The sequence below is a fragment of the Aquila chrysaetos genome, chromosome 5, assembly GCF_900496995.4.
Source record: "Aquila chrysaetos chrysaetos chromosome 5, bAquChr1.4, whole genome shotgun sequence".
In the NCBI taxonomy this organism is placed as follows: Eukaryota; Metazoa; Chordata; class Aves; order Accipitriformes; family Accipitridae; genus Aquila; species Aquila chrysaetos.
The window spans coordinates 51,878,482-51,896,185 of NC_044008.1; the positions used below are offsets into that span (position 1 = coordinate 51,878,482).

At 38.2% G+C, this 17,704-nt stretch overlaps 1 long non-coding RNA gene across 2 annotated transcripts in view; it reads left to right on the forward strand.

Moving 5' to 3' along the window:
- The first annotated feature begins 10,401 nt into the window (after window positions 1-10,401).
- Window positions 10,402-17,704, forward strand: part of LOC115341583 — a 47,072-nt gene continuing 39,769 nt past the window's right edge. For both annotated transcript variants that reach the window (XR_003923446.1, XR_003923447.1), the window contains exon 1: window positions 10,402-10,520. This is a non-coding gene — a long non-coding RNA (uncharacterized LOC115341583). The remainder of the gene's footprint in view (window positions 10,521-17,704) is intronic.

Sequence of the window (17,704 nt, forward strand, 5' to 3'; positions counted from 1 at the left end):
AGAAGAAATGGTTGCAACGTAGAGTGTGTCTGATTCTTCTTTCTGTGTATACCCAGGAAATGCAAAACCAAGACCTGCAAAAGAAGTTGTTAGGAGTAACCCTGGCCATTGTAAACTTTTAGCAGAAGCTGATCAAAGTAATGAGCTTCAGTCTGTAAAATCATGAGGGATGATTCTGTTCCCATCAGCAGGAAAATATTCTGGAAGCCTGGCAGCATCTGTTACTTCTTAATTTTTTTTGCATGTTGTATTTTGTGTTGTTAGGAATCCCGCATGATTCTAGTTAAACTTGGAAAGCTGGAGGATAGCTTTGTTGCTTTAATAACTTCTGTTGCTCCTGTAAAAGGTTTATATTTGCATGCCAACTTAGCATGCTTAATTTACTACTAAGGTTCACTATTTTCATTGTTTCACACATCCTTGCATGGACCAGTCACTCATTTAGTTTATTCCTTTGTTAGTCTATGTCCAGCTGGTGAAATGGTAATCCTAGCAAAGGCTATCAAATTTGTCAAAAATTAAACTACATTTTTCTTCCAGAAGTAGTAAAGAAGATATTTAACTACACTATGATACCCTTCTCACTTTAATGACAGATAAATCTAATCATAATCTGCTTACAGTGCATAGCTGTGTTTACTTCAAAGCATGCTCAAGATTAGCTACAGGAACTTCAACAGCTCAGGAAGGCAGCTATTTGTTCTTTACAGGTAGAGAAATTGAGGTAGGGTTGGCAGCTACCTGATATAAGTTGATCATGAACTTTGAATGTCAATGCTCAAGAATGCAGAGTCCCAATAGGTCTTGAAGGCTCTCCAGCTAATAGAAATTCTCTGCCTTCTCAGTAAGTTAAGTGATAAAAACAGTCAGTAATAACTCTTCAGCAATGCCTCACATCACTCTATTATACATAGCTGCAGCTATAAACAAGTTTTCAGTTGCCTATGGAAATATAAATATGTAAATAATATTTTAATCATTCCCTTAGTTTTTCCTTTCTCACTAATAAATACGTCACTTTAGTTCTGTTCTCAGTGTTCTTTTCCCTTTCTATCTCTACCCAACCTTTTCCCCTATGTATTTCATAACATGTCCTCCTTTATTGTGTCTTCCTCTAACAATAACATACCAGTGAGATGTGTAATCTTTCAGAGTGGGGAAATAGTTTTTATAGCCCAAAAATTACCAAGTTGGAAAATAGGGAGGAAATGTTATACATATGGAAAACTCCAGGAGTTTGGGGACCACAGACCAAGCTACCAAACTCCGGTGAGTGTTCTCTTAGCATTCATCCATTCTGATGTTTTCAAAGTGAGGTCGGGCAGCATAGAGTACCAAGTCTGGATTGTCATCTTTACATTATGAGGTCAGCTTTTATAGCTGTAAAAACTTGCAGCTGGAGCTTCAGCCTTCCTCACATCTGAGACAAAAACAGGGTATTGGGTACATTGGATAACACATATTATCCCTGGGAGGCACGTGAAAACATAGACTTTGCTGATTTTTTTGGCAATTATTACAACAATTGTTGAGAGAGGCTGATAAATTTTTAGCATTTTTTGGTCAGGTATAATAAATTCACTTCTATAATACCATTTGCTTTGTTAGGATTACTTGCAGGCTTGGAAAGAGAAGTGAACTTCTGAGAAGAAAGATTTTAAGAGCAGTTTTTTTCCAGTATAGTTCATAATCATTAATGATTTAAGATAGGCATTTCAGTACAGGATGTCTAAGTGGTACCTGGAGCTGTCCAGATGTTTTGTGTTATAGCTGGAGTAACATTGCTTATATGCTTATACCAGTCATTAGAACAAAAAGAAAAAAAAGGCAATTCGAACCACTGAAATTAAAAAACGTCATCGTTATTGTAATTTTTATTGTCCAGAGTCTTATCTTTAGTGTTTTCATGCTTGTCACTAGAAACAGCTTGCTGTTAGCAGACAGAATCTTGTAGTGGTCTTACCATTGTTTTCAATAACGTGTTATTTTCATGTATTCCTGTGTTGTCCTAATCCCCAGGCTTTGACATGGTAGTATCCTGAATAATATATTTGTATATTTTCTGAAAAAAGTACTGAAATGTGTTTTTTACCTCAACTGTCTAGACAGCACAAAGGTCTAGAGGCAAAGCAGGCACTGGAGCGATGAGAGATGTTGTATGGACATGAAGAGTAAAGACAGGAAGTTTGGAAAGGGAAGTTGGAACCTGTAAATGAGATTCGAGGAGGAGATGAAATATGATGAGTGTCAGGCAAAGCAAATGATAATTCCAGCAACCTTGTGGATACACTGGAGAACAAGGCAAGGATTTCAGGAAGGAAGAGGAGGCAGTGAGACAGAATGATTTTTCTCAATGTGGTCAAAAGCAAATAATGCCTTGGTGCTTTTTTGTAACAGTAGATATTCCAAAGCACTCTGGTCCTTGGAAATTGATTTGTGCTGCAGGTTACACTGATTATTTCTAGAGATTTGCTGAAGGTAGGAGTAGGAAAATATTTTTTAGTGGCAGTCGGTCCTGCAAATAAGTGTTATAGCACCACTATGTAATTAATGCCAAATGTGTCATCATGCCTTAGTCACTGAAAGGAATTTAGGATGGATGCCTGTTTTCTCAGTGAATAAAATACTGTTTCACCCTAATTAGACTCATTTTTACTGGGGACAGTGATTAAATTACATTAACAATACCTCCTCCTTCAATATTGTGACAAAGAGAACAGAATATATAATAAATTCTACACAAAAACGAAGCAGCATCCATCTGTGGTGATTTTAATTCCTTGTTGTATGTTCAAATGAAAAACAAGTTGTGCTGAGTAGCTAGCAATGCAGATATTCAATATGCCATTGTCTTCAATGGATAACTGGTAGTTTTGTTCGGCAGTCATTATGGGCAAATGTTTCCCATCATTGTTAATACCAGGGCAGTTCCTGGTAGGAGGTCCACTGTAGATAAAGCTTCTTTGCCTGTGAATATTTTTACTCTGTCTTTTAAACCCTCTATAAGCTAGTAAAGCACGTGCAGTTGCACAGTCTCCTCTCAGTTTGCACCAGCTTCAGCTTCATTGAGGTTGGCAAGGTGGGTAATGAAAAAGGTATGAGGTATGTGGAAGTTTTTGTTTCATATCTCAAATCAGTCTGATGTGGTAACACCATCTTTAGAATAAAAAAACAAGCCTGTTTATTCACCCTGCATCCCTCCAACTTTTTTCTCCCTCAAAAGTGATAACTCATTCACTGTATTCAATGATTCTTAGAAAGTGGGGCTATGGGTAATCAACATGTTATGTTTTCTTTATTCAGCGTATTGCTTTAAATGTGACATTTTATTTTGTGAAAGTACCTAGAGTCTTATGCTGTGTTGAAGTAGTCAGTGAGCTCACAAGCAGTGAAGGAATACTAGCCAAATAAGAAGTGAGCATAAATATCTTTAAAGCTTCTAGCCTTGCAAATTTGTGGAATGAACATTTGTTTCAAGTCTCTGAAAAGCAGAACTGAGTTAGTTCATGCAATTTCTATGTGTACTTTTCAGTTCATTCACTTATCTTTATATCTGCTGACACTGAAATCATATGTTACTGTTACGTTAAGTCATTTTTTATGTGGAGTTTGGTTTCTTGTACTCATGAGTACAGCATCTTCAGCCTTTTCTTGTTGTGGAAAAACATTTCATTCTTAAGGTGTCCTTTTGTGAAGAGCTGAGTAGACCTGAGCATTCAGAAAAGTAAGAACAAAAATAGAAGGCTTGCAGACTCTGAATTATGTTACACCTTTCTGTTTTTCTATTTAAATTTTCACTTGTAATGTCAAAACCATACATTCTCAAAGATGCAGAGGAAGGGAATATAAGTAATTTCATTTGCTTGGTTTTTAAGTTAGTTCGAAAATGCTGGTTGTCAGTGACCCTTTGATATGCATGAGCACTGAACAATCTAAGAGTTTTAAAACCCATGATCTTGTTAAGTTTTGGTAAAACTTCTGTAAGCCTCTGAGCTTTCCCTGCAGTAATTCACTAACAGGCCTCTCCTTTCTGCAGATCATTTTACTCTAGGATTGTTGAGCATTCTCAGCTGGTTTTAGTGATAATAAAATAAGTTTAGTGCAAGCAATATCTTCTGTTAAACCCTCCAGGTACATTACTGTAAGTATTTTGTCCATTGGTTTTTTCATGTAGGGGCATGAAGTATAGTTCATCCACTAGTTGTATATCTATCAACCAGTTCCAGTCCTACCTGTACCTTCTGTATTTTTCTTCCAGCTTTTGGAATAAAGTTGCTGTAGACTAACTAATTTATGAGCTAGACAGTAGGGCTATTATCCTGCTAGTGTTTGTAATTACACAAAATCCAGTTGACACAAGTGCTAGAGTGACAGTTGGGCCAGCGAATTGTAATATGCGGCCATTTCTAAAACCAAAGTGATTTCTAGGATTGACAGCAGACTACGTGGTTCAAATACCAATTCCATGTGCCATTCAGTTCCTTGTGATTGTTTTGTAGTCTTTGCATGGTCATTAGTTCAGATTTGGGTCCAGTCCAAAGCCAGAATTCAGGCTGATATCATGTTAATTTGTGGGCTTTGTAAAATGAGTTGCTGTGAACAGTCCACTTCCCAGAGAGGAACATTGCAACAAACACTATCAGTTCCTGCATTCTTGATGATAATCTCAGTGAACCTGGAGAGAATGGATTAGGAGGTACAATCCCATTAGGCCAGGACTGGAGTCTCAGGGAACAATGTTGTGGAAGAAACTTTGTTGCCTTTTCTGCTTGTGTTAAAAGAGGACTTGGCTTCTAATGTTATACTGCCATGAACTTAAAGCAGCTGCTAATTCATTTGGGAAGGTGAAGCCACAGAGAGTTCTGAATAAATCAATTTCAAGAAATGGCTGTTTACCTTCCATCTTCCATCATATTATAAGGGCACAAATTTTATAAAGCTGCACAGCAATTTATTTTTTATATTTAAAAAAAAAATTTAGATTGAAAAAGTACAAGCAAGTGGTCATCCTTTGACCTGGAACCCTTGAAGGGAGCTTCTTGCAAGGGTTGGCAAGGACTAGCCAAGTTATAGCAAGAGACCTGTCAAGCAAGGACCCCCATTCCTGGGGTTTCCTACTGCCCAGGAAGTGGGTTACTGGAGAAGATGGAGGTGCCAGCTGTGAGAGCGCCTTGTGGGAGAGGATGTGATAAGAGATTAACTGACACAGGTTTTTGAGTGAAAATCAAATGTCTGGAAACTGCCATTAGGTGATGATATAGTGTGTGAGAGCAAAGGGGTTTAAGAAGAGAGTTATCTACATTAGCATTTTGGTTTGAAGACATAGCAATTTGGGGGGGCAAATCCCAGTGTATTGGATTGGTTTGCAGAATAGGTTTGGCACGTTTGAGGTAAACTCTTCTTGGAGAAAATTAAACAAAAAACTTCACTCTAGGTTTGCACCTCATTTGCTCTAAGCCCTGATGGGAACATTGCAGTCTGTACCAATGACTGATCCTATGGCTGATGTAAAACCATATGTGTGGGAGACATTTAATCTGGGAACCAGACTAAATCTAGTCCAAAGTGAAACCCTAGAAAAGTAGATTATGTAAGCATAAAGGCCTGAGAACAAATTGTTTTGGTGTACTGATCCATTCCCATTGTGCCCAAATTACTTGCTAATGTAGACATAATGTATGTTGACAAACTGGCAATTATTCAATTCTATTTTTATCTTTTATTCTGAGAATTACTTCAAACCTCTGCATTAGTGCTTTCTGGTAGAAAAGCAACAGCTACATCTGTTACTGCAAACTTGGATTGGACATGCATTTGCTCTTTAGCAGAAAGTGTCCAGTAGAAAAATTTCTGAGTCTCCCACCCAGCAATAGATTCAGGAAAGCACATACCGAACCTGCCCTAAAATCCTGGACTTAAATGTTTTGTAATTTTACAGCCGGAAAGATTAACACTGCAAAGACACAATGGAACTGTGTCATCCTTGAGATTCCCATACATACCACTCATTCCCGTACTCATCATTCTATTTTCCTTTACATTTTATGGTGTAAAGGTGATTCATTTAAACAGACAGAAGAGAACAAAATACCACTATGCAGAAATCAATCTGTCTGCACAGAAGCTATTTTTAAAGCTGTTTAGAATAGCACACACTTTTTCCTGAAATGTGTTCAAAGATCATCATTCATATGACAGAATGGTGTGTGTGCTCATGTAACTTCTGTTGGATATTTTGGATTTCAGAGAAAACAAGAGCTGATTGAGAACTAAGTATTGCTAAAATGATCAACATGCTATCATTTGAACTCTTGAAAATGCCCATAAAAATGACATGTCAGTAGTGGATTAATGTTAAAAACTCTGGTATATAACAGGAAATTATGCTTAAATCTGGGAAAAACAATAGGCAGTAAGAGCTTTTGTATCTGGGAAGGATTTCCTTATTTTATATTTGCTTGTAAACATGGCATGAATTCTACTGAAACATGTGGGGCAGTTTTAGTGATTTACATGTCTGAGAACTTTCCCTGGTGACAAAAATAGCAGGAATTTTATTTTTAAAACTTAAATAAAATGCTACCTAATCCGATTGCAGGGGCTACAGAAACTTCTATTTCTACCCACCACATTCAGATCTATTAAGCTGTAATATTCCCCAACCAGATGTGTAACAATGCTTCTGGTTTTCAAAGCCAAATGAATCATATGGATATGGCATACCAACCAGGTCTTAAGGGGCTGGCATTCTTTCTTACGTCTAAAGAAAATTAGTGATTATTTTAAATCTTGTTCCCAAGATTAATCTGGGTGTGTAATCTGTTTGTGTCAGAACACCAGCAGTGACATGGCATGTCTCTGAGTACTAACTGAAATACTTAGGATATGCCATCTATTTTCATTAAAACTATTCATCTGAAATCTGCTTACAGTTCTTTTCTAGTATAGCCTTGAATTTACCGTTCATGACTATTTCCTGGCAGTGCTGTATTATTATCAACATTCTGCCTCTTCGGTTTGGCTTCTGCAGAAATAACTGAAGTGGCCAAACCCCTCTGGGTGACAGATGACAGCAACATGAAAAAAGTGAAATTCTGAAATGAATGTCCTGGAATGGGGAAATCAACAGATTGCCCAGAATCACACCTGAGCCATGCACAGGTCAACTAAATGTCTGAAAACTCCAGTGTGATTGAATGTTACTTGGGGGATCTTTTTTAAAAATTTGGTTTTCACATACGTATTGTTATAAATTTATGTTAATAAGAATTACTGTGGAGAAACCAAGGCCTCCATGACTCTCTGTGTTTTTCTGTTTGCCATCATTGTAAAAAAGAAAACTGAATTTATCTTTTTATTTTTTCAGAATTCATGTTTTGTTACCCAGTGGCACAAGTATTTCTAGCCTTTTAAACCTGCTTTGCGGTTTTAACTTAGTTTCAAGAAGAAACTGATTTATTTATTAATGATTGAAGACATTTTAATTACACAGGATTTCTTTGAGTTTTGCCAGCTTGGATCCTACCACCTCATATGGCAAGGTGTTATATCATCTGAAAAAAGATGCTTGCAACAAGGACTGGAAGTGAATTAGTAATCCAAATTTCAAGGTCAATAGTACTTTTTGTGCCTAGACACCTATTGGTGCTTCCCACTGCTGGTGTCTGCAGGCCAGAATATGGGTTTAAAAAGACAGCAAGCTAAGAAAACTAACCATAACTTAATGACATATACATGGTGACTGAAGACATGGTGCTACTGGGAAATTATTCAATTCTTTTAGTCCTCTCATAATTAGATTTGCAGCCTTCAGGGAAGAGATATGGTTAGGTAGATAGCGAACAAGTTCTTCTAGCAGGAAGAAGAAAAAGCCAACCTTGAAACTCTTTCAAAAATATGGACAAAGGAAAAATAGCCATTAATTTATCAGCTTAATTAAGAGCCAAGTATAAATGCCAACCTGGCTTCTCTCTGCAGTCAAAATACTCACTTCACTGTATTTTGTCTGCTGAAAAGAACTAGAGGCCATTGAGGTAGCTGCTAGATGGGCATTTTCATGCCACTATTTCCTAGTGAGTGCTAGTTTGCCTAATGGAACCTGAAAGCTCCCAAAAGTGCTGTGCCCACTTCCATGTTATGCTTTCACACAGAAGCAAAAAAACATCTCAGAAAAAAAAAAATATCACATCAGAATGTCGAATTTATATACCTAAAGCTGGACATAGAATGATGAGGAGACACGGTAGATCTCTTATGCAGGTTCCTCTTCACACAAACCAGTTTCAAAGGATTTGTGCAAGCTGAGGAAAGACTGATTAGCTCAGGATGCAGCACAGAGCAGCATGATTTGCGTTGTTCCAGCACACCAGGGTCAGCAGCCTTGCAAGCTTGCCAGACAGTATTTTCTTTTCCCAGATTAGAAGTTGAGTGTGCCAATAGGAGCTTTCCTGGTTAATTCTGAACTGTAAACTGAAGGAGAGCCAGGTGCCCTGGCCTCATCCAGAGTCAGGATAGAGCTAATCAGTGAGTCCATAGTATCTCACTGCCGTCAAATTCAGCAGGAGCTATGAACCCATGGTTGCCATACAAGGGATATGTCACCCAGTCATTGGTGACAGTACCCTAGAAATCAACCCCTCTATTACAGCATCTGGGTTTAAAAAGAAAGCTTTGCTTTTCAAAAATCTACCTGATTTAAAAAAAAAAAAAAAAAAAAAAAAGGAAAAACCCCAGAGCTGTGGGTGTGTGCAATATCAAGAAGGGAAAACATATGCCGTAGTTAAAAGTACTTTCTCTGAGACCTCCTTCAATTATGAAAAAAGCAGCAAATTAATACTGATACTCCTCTACTATTGGGCTGAAACATCAGCAAAGTTTCTTTTTCAGTTCTTGATAGTCTTTCAGTACTTGTGTGACAGATATCCTCAGCCCAATCACTATCAGACACTCGTTTGTTTTGTACGTGCATAAAGTGATGGCTCACAACGTTTGGGGCTATGGAATGAATGTTACATGTTGCATTGCTGTAGTCTGCTGCTAATATTAGAACATAATGAACAGCTCACTTCCTGGAGGCATCAGCAAGCTTTATTTGCAAATTTTGTCAGTGGTATCAGACATGTGGAATAAATTACCATAAATTGCTTGTGATTAAATGTAAAGTACTAGAAGGATTTGCAACGGTTAATCCCTTTATTTCTGGGGTCTGTGAAGAGCAAATTAAGCTGAAGACTGACACAGAACTGGTTTTCATTAAAACTAATGCTCTTATATTATAGTATTGTTTTGTTTAATTATGGAACATAATTTTAGAAATTATAAGCTTTAGGAATAAGGCAGTTAGCAATGTGTACTGGCCTATAACTGCTGTTATTCTGTATAAACCACAGGTAGCAAAAGTGGTATTAGAAACATTAAGACTTGCCCTGACATTTCATAATAAACTAAATCTGACTTTGTACTAATATATTATATGGCTATGGCCAAAAGCAGAATTTCCTCCTAAATTCTGCTGAAAGGTAATCTTCTATTTCCATGTATTTTGATTTCAATAAAGTTTGGGGAGACAGTTTCGCTTTCCATTTGACTAAAATACATGAATTGCTGACACCTGAAAGGATTTCCTGAGGTAAATGTGAGTCTATGTTAAAAAAAAAAGAAAAACCAAAAAACCAAAAACACCTCAAACACAATTAAGTGAGATTTTGTTAGCATACAAAAGAAATTACTCTCTTTTCTGGGATGCTGTGCTCCTTAATACTTTTAAAAGCACATTTGTTTGGAAATGAGTCCTTCTGCAATGTTATATACTACACATTAACATGACTATCTGAAAATGGCTCAGTGGAATTCCTATGGGTCGTGTGCCTCGTGTATGGCATAGAGTGAAACAAACATGAAAGATCAACAAAACCAGTATAGTGTGGAGATTATGTGCTGTGGTGTTCTTGGGTGTGCGCTGATTCACCCAGATGCCAGGAGAACATCTATTTCCTGGTTTTTAATTATAATTTCAGCTATTATTCACCCCCAAAGAACATGAAGTAGTAATAGTTTTTTCTATGGCCATCTCTGTGTATTTTAGTTATTGCCTGTTTTGGGGAGAGACAGCTGAATGGAGTGGGAGAACCAGAGAATAGCTGTTCAGTAATGTATTACTCTAAACTGGACATGTTTTACTAAATAGGGCTATTTTTTGTTTTGTTCTTGCTATTGAGAATTGAAAAGCTGAAGTAATCCTTTTACAATTTATTTGAAGTAAATTTGTTTCATTGTTACCACCTACAATGCTGAAATGTAAATTAAAGATGAACAAAAAGAGAAAGCAAGCAGAGAAAAGTAGATGCACTTAGTTTCTCATTTGGTTCCTTCCTTCTTTCTCCTTCTCCTTTTAGGTATTTACCAAAGGAGCAGTCTCCCTGATGTTTCCAATGTAAATGCAGCCATGTCTCAGTATCTGGACAAGAGGTGCTATCAAGATGTTCTCCTTCAGTGGCAGAGAAGGGAGTTCTGAATTGCTGGTAAATTCTGTGGGCCCATACAGCAGTCCGATCCTGTTGGCCAAGCACATTCTTTCCCCATAGTCCCTGTAAAGACACTGGGTTAAGTGGATTATCCACATGGCTAGTTAGAGGTAAACCTCTAAGTTTGTGGTTCCATGAGGCGAGGTGAACTGATCTAGTAGTTTACCACTGCTGAAAGCATAATCTTGTTCCTTTGCACCCAGCTAACCACACCCAGTGCTTACTCTGCGTCTGGTCTAGCCCTTGACAGACTCCTCTGTGAACCACTTCAACCTGTTCACCCAGCATAAAAAAGGGCAAGATTTTCTTGAGTTCATAAACCAAATTGTTTCATGCAAATATTTGATTAGTGCCATGGTTGGTTCAAGGGGCAAGGGTGGGACCATGGCAGAGAAGGGAGGAATGGCATAAGAGAGAATGGAAACAGAATCTTTCCCCTTTTTTTTGTTTTGCTCAGATTCTTGTGAAACTGCACCATGAGATATAGCTCTTATTTATTTTTTGTTGTTGTTGATGAGGGAAATAGAAGTGTTAATTCAGATAACTGGAAAATACTCTGTTGCTAAAGGGAAAGGAAAAGGTAGCAGAAGAGCATCAGGGGATGCTTTGGGTTGGTATGTGTGCTTCTTGTTTGTCCTGTTTATAGTAAACATTCTTTTTAAATAAGTGCCAAGCTAATTAGGCAAGGTCTTTTCTTCAGCTTAACGGCATTTTTGTGTGTGTCACATTATACCTTTGAAACACTGACTTCTGTATTGAAGGATCAGAAGGCTGGCATAGAAAAAGGGGAGGATGTGTGCCCACGTCCTTCTTGATAAGGGAGAGCACTGGGATTGCAAGGAATCTCTGAATTAAGGGGTCTGATTGGTCTGATTTCCCTATGTATGTCTTCTTTTTCCATCTGGAAATTTGTTTGCTGAAGGAATTTGAGCCTTTTCTACATTTGTCCAGGACTTATGGATGTTCAGTAGATTAAGCAGGGACACTGTGCAGCTGAGATTCCAGATACGTTCGTGTTACATGTTCAGAACAAACACAGAGCGCATTTGCACGAAGTCAGATGGGCTTTGGGCAGCATCACAGAAGCCTGCTGTGGAGCTAATATGAGTATTCTCGATAATTCCAACATGATCCAGAAGCACTGGACTTAAGTATTTTATAATAAGCATGTAGTTTTCACTGTCCATGAAATCTTGCGAAATGTAACAGCCAAACCCTGCTGTAGAGAATTGTGGGAGTGTGGCATGCAGGAATAGGAAAGAGTGGAAACAAAACTTGTAGTATCAGTATGTACAGTGAGCCTGGCCAAAACACAAAATATGCCGCTTTCTGTAAATAGAACTTGCCAGGGCTATGTTGAAGGCTGTGAACATCAATTCAACAGCAAGCAGCTTTTCCTGGAAGATAGGATTTTTTTCTGCTTTTCCACAAATTTTACCCAATTGGCTGTCCCTTCTTTTCAGCAGGTGCACCTCATTCTCAAGCACTGGTATGCAGTTCAGTGGGTCTAAACCCCGGGGGAACAATATTGCTTAAAGTTTTGCTGCACAGTTTCTGTTCCATGGCACTTCACACATCCTTCCCCCCAGGACCCACCCTGTCTTACTGTTGAAGGTGGTACATAATCAGTAGCAGTCTCCTTCAGTCAGATGGGTGTGCTAATAAGCTAAAGACAACAGGCAAAGGAAATACTATTCAGAGGCCTTGAGATCCCTAGGGCTATGACTCAGGTTTGGGACAGGGTGCAAGGAATTGCTTTATTTGGTATCTGTTGCCTTCTCAAGTGCAGTGTCATTGTTAAAAGTGAAAGACTGGTGTACTCAATCCTTTTATCCTTGTTTTTAAGGGTGAGGTATGTGGATCATACTCCTGTTAAACAAACAGAGTCATACAAAGTTTTCCACGTTCTAGATGTAACTTGGCAAAGTCTGAGGAATCCAGAGCTAAGACTGCTGTTGCAGACATAATTAACTCCAGTGCCATTACATATAATACAGCTACACAGTTCCATGTGGGCCATCCAGTGCCTACCCAGTTCTGTGTAATGAGTTCAGAATACTAGTTCAAGTGTTCTGATTTAGCATGGCACTATATAAATACCTCACAATATCTGAAAAATTTCTAAGAATGTGGCCTTTACAAGATAGCAAAGTAGAAGTGGGTGCCCTAACTGCAACTGTAGCAGAAATTACCAGTGTACTGTGGCATGAGAAGAATAGTCATAGTAAAATGATAATTATAATCCTCTGACCTGGCACTGATTTGCAGAAGTATTGTGGCTGTTGTTTCTGAATTCTTGGCAGACAATTGTGTGCATCCTAAAACCATTCCTTCAATCAGATACCACATGCTTTAAGTTTTAGGTTATTTAAAAGACTTCTTTATTTGATTCAGTCTTGGGCTAATTTTATAACAAAGGAGAAAAGAGCTCATTAACAAACAGAGCAATGTTTTTATACTCTGTGGTTTTCCAGCTAGTGGCTCTTATGAGAGGTAAATCACTTACATGAATGCACTCATATCCACTGTAGAGCTTGTAAGCCACAGTGAGTTTTTGCAATAAACAAATTTTAGTTTTCTTCTGACTGCAGTCAGGACTGAGTTTTGCTAGTATCAGCACACCACATGGGTTGCTCTACTGTTATTAATTGTGAGCAGGAGTTAGTGAACAAACTGGAGGAAGGGGCTGTGCATTCAGTTTCTTAACTGCTCGCATGCACTAATGATCAAAATGGAATACTGGGAATGCTGCATTTAAACCAAGTCTGACAGGAAGGATTAACTGGGGCAAGCACTGAATTGCACTTGACCTTGAATGTTTCTGAAATATACAAGTAAGAGAAGGTAAATATTGAACTGAGGGACATCCTGATCCTTTTATCTGAGCCCACTATATAGCAGGAAGGAGGGGAAGTTACTTTTACTTTTTGCGAATGCCTAAGGATCTGAGCATGCTCTGTCAAGCAGGATACAGAGCAGACTGCAGCTCTGTTCTGTGTCTGTTAAGGAAATGAGCCCCACCTCAGCTAAAATGGGCAAAACATCCTTGGTAAACAGAGCATTGGGCAGAGCTTACACAATTAGCAATTACTCCATGAAACCCCAGCTGGCCACTGCCCAACTTTAACTGAACTTTTATCCTCCCACAACATTTTGTTTAGAAACTATTTTTATTTTTAAACAATAATACTCACTAGCAACACCCATCCTGGAGGACATCAACTGCTCTGACAGTCATCCCAACTCCTGCTTAAATTGGGAACAGCAGATGCCATCTCTTCTAACAGAAATGATGAAAAGTCAGTGACTAGTACTTAATGTCCTATACATCTTCATTAATGAAAGGGAAACAAATTGCTCCTACAATGCTGTATTATTAAACTCGGTCCTGCACAAAGGGTTTCTTACAGTCATTGTGACAATGAGTTCTTCATGATGGAAAGTGAATATGTTGGAAAACTGTCAATCAAGGAACAGGCTGAAGCCCCTAAAATTGTCTCTGTCCTCAGATTGGATTCAAACTGTGTGCCAGAGACAAAAAGTATTTTGCTGATTCCAGTTTACGTGAGCAAGATTATGCCTTAGTTTCCTTTCACCAATCAATCTCATTTCGTAATTTGACAAAAAATATTGAACCTTTAGTCCTCTGCTACTTCCAATAATGCCTTAGAGCAGCTCCTGGGGCTGGCCAGTGAGCGTTAGCAAAATAACTGCTTGCTCTGTGACCGTTCTGGAGTTCAGAGTAGCTGTGTACTTGCCCAGAGTTACTTGAAATAATATTAACCACTGATGGCTTCCCAAATCAAGTACCTCCTACCTTTCCTACCAGCATATTCAACTCTTCACAATCCACAGGCTTCCCAGCACTATTAGCTGGCTGGTTACACTGCAAGTCTAGTTATATTGCAGCCATGGCCACCTCTCTTTGAAAATAGAATTGAAAGCACCACGTATCAATAGGAAGTGATGTAGAGAAAACGGGATAGAATTTACTTTTGTTTCATAGTCCAATTACTTTGGATACACTGAATCAATGGGGCTATTCCAGCTCTGAGAATAAGGTCTGCTCATGTGAATACGTGCTTGGAATCCCAAGCTCTGCCAATTCATGCTGGCATGACTAAAGAGATTCCTGCTTCCAGCCTCTGCCTGGTCTTTAGCTAGATGCTATCAGGCCAGTGGGAGGGGTGGCCAGCTAGGCAATGTGTCTGTCCTGAGAAGCTGCAGTCTGGTGTAGCAGAGCAAGCTGCCATAAAGTTCAGTTTTTACTTTCCTGTGAGCAGCAGTTGCTGAGGGCTATGATTCACAGTCCTTGGTGGATTTTGACTTCAGCAGCTGAAAAAGTTACTGTCCCATTGTCACTCATAACTCCAACAAAAATTATAATCAGAGCCTCCAATCTAATCACAGGGGGGTGAACTCTATTCTTCAAAGCTGTGAGCAGTATGGATCTGTAAATCATTGCTTACATCCAAGGTCAGTAAAGTCAACTAGACAATGTGTATTTATACGTATATACACATGTGCTTTTAAATACACTGCTGCCAGATAACTATGATCTCCCAGTGAGTGTTTGATTCCTATATGGCTCTAAAATCATGTTGGTTTTGTCAGCAGTTTGTCAAATCATATACTGACAGTTTTTCACACCAAGAGGAGTAGTAACAGAGCAGCATTGTGGGAAAAGTGATTTATTGCATACATGTTATAAAGGAAGTTGCTCTGAAGAATATTTATATTTATTATTTAAATGAGATCATCTTTTTTTTTTTTTTCTTAAGAATGGAATAACAAGAAAATTTTGAATGGATGCAGTTCTGTGTTGGTGTGAGGAGCGATCTTGATTTTTTGTGGGAATGTATCAAAAAAACCCCACTATTGGTCTGATTTAGAAAAATAATTTAAGAGCTATTTTGGGAGTATAGTCTCCAAATTCCTACCCTTTGGGTCTAAAGCAGGCAAATGTCTGGATTTGCTGAATAAAAAATGATGCCAGTAGATAACTGTTTGGAATTATTTTGACTGCAGCCAGCAAATATATCTCATCACTATGGTTGCAAAAACAAACACCCACCAAAGAACTGTATCTGACAAAGAGAAAATAATTAAGGGAAATGGAAAAATTTGCAGCCTGTAATAAATTCTTCACGTTCCCTCACACAAATCAGTAGTTAGAGGGGTGAACTCTGACCTTGATGTGGATATTCTGTTTCAGTTCTTGCCACTCTGACAGTAGCAAATAGTGTGAACATTACTTAAAAATAGAAAGGAACTTGAGATGTATCTTCCTACTCAGAACCATTCCATCCCACATTTTTGATGATGGATGAGAGGAGGTTAGAATCACATCTCTGGATTTGAATTCAAGAGTATAGTTTTGCTTTTGAGTCCAAATTGAAAATAATTTGGTTTTTACCTCTGGTTTGCATGTAGTTAAAGATAACAGAACTTGCCAAAAGTACCTTACTCAAGAGTTCTGCCAGTTCAAGTTTAATGGGATCAACCCATAGTTTAGCAAGTAATGCAGTTCTATACCACTAACATAAATAATTTCCTATAAAATGTATTAGTATGTTTTTAACCCCAAATATTTTTAATAAAAAATAACAACAATAAGAGGAAGAAAAGAAAGGATTATATATCCAGTGTTAGATATCCATAAAAGGAATATAAAAGTCAGCACAGATTTTAGTATGAGGGGCACAGCTCACATTGGAATGGCTGCTGTCCTTCCTTGTTGATGTGTGGTACAGCCGCTGAACCATTAGCATTTAGAGCCAGACTGAACATGAAATGGATGCCACTTTTTTCTGAGCATGGTTGGTTGTAAATAGCCATTCAGCATCATTTCTTGCAGGACCTGAGGTGACCCTTTTTAGCAGGGTGATTTTGGAGAGAGGAGAAGCCAGAGTAAGAAATAGTGCAGCTGTTCCAAAATAAGGCACCAGCTTTCATGAATCCAAGCTCTAAGATGAAGATGACACCATCCCCGTCCCCCCCCCCAAAAAAACCAAACAACAAACAAAACCCCAGAACATCCAAAAAAACAGCTGTGTGGATAAGAACCTCAATTCCCCAATCTTTTATCTATAGTTTTCTGCCTAATACTGAGCTCAGTGGATCGTTGTTCACTTTGCATGAGTGATTCTATAAAGAAAAGCTATACCAGCAATTGTAATGTCCTTCCTCCTCCTCCTCTGCCTCTGGAAAAATCCAGTGTCTCTTAATAGTTCTGAAAGATGGTGCACATCCATGGAACATGCATCCCATTCTTTGCGAAGAAGATGCAATGATGAAATAATACATGTAAAACTTCAAAATACTATATCAATTCTTCCTTCAGAAAAATGTGAGTGTTCCTTCCCCACATGCCATCATTTATTTGGAGAAACTGAATCAGGAAGGCTGAAAGACATGTGAATCCATACCAGTAGAAGAGTTGACTGCAATAAATTCCTGATAATATGGTTATTATTCCAGATTATCCCATCCAAAGAAAAATACTATCTTACTTAACAGACCTTACACTGAAACCCAATGATATGTGCATACTTACAAAGGTACTGTAGAACTAAGTCATACAATGATGCACTTCCAAAATCTTTTTGGCATCAGTTTATTTAAAATTAAAGGTAGAATTTAATATTTAAATTGCAGTTCATGGAGAGCCACAAACTTTACAGCAAACATTTCCTAGCTAGGAGTGAGGATGTAGTTCTACCTTACATTTTCTAATGTATTTTGCACCAGAAAATAGGTTGAAATATAATGAAATTAACAATTTTCAACTAGTTTCTGTACTTTGCCTATATATTTTAGAAAAGTAAATCTTATAAATGCATTGTACCCCCCAGCCAGCAGTAAGAGTGACATCATATAAAGGGAATGTACACAATGCCGAAAGTGTCCTGCTGGTTTGTATTAGCTTCCCTGGTCAGACACATCCTGTGTAGCACTAGTTAAGCTTTACCAGTTTGAAAATAGACAGATAGTCTATTTGAAGAAATAGTAAACGAAGAGTTCACTGTGGAGAGAAGCTTCCCTGCACCCAGCAAAGAGAGAGCAAAGCTGTTAGAACATTTCAAAGGTGGATGCATAGTCATTCCTCTTCAGACACAAGTTGGTCAGTGCTCTTTTGGTACAAATTTAACCCCTGCTCAAAAATAGTAACACAGTAAAGA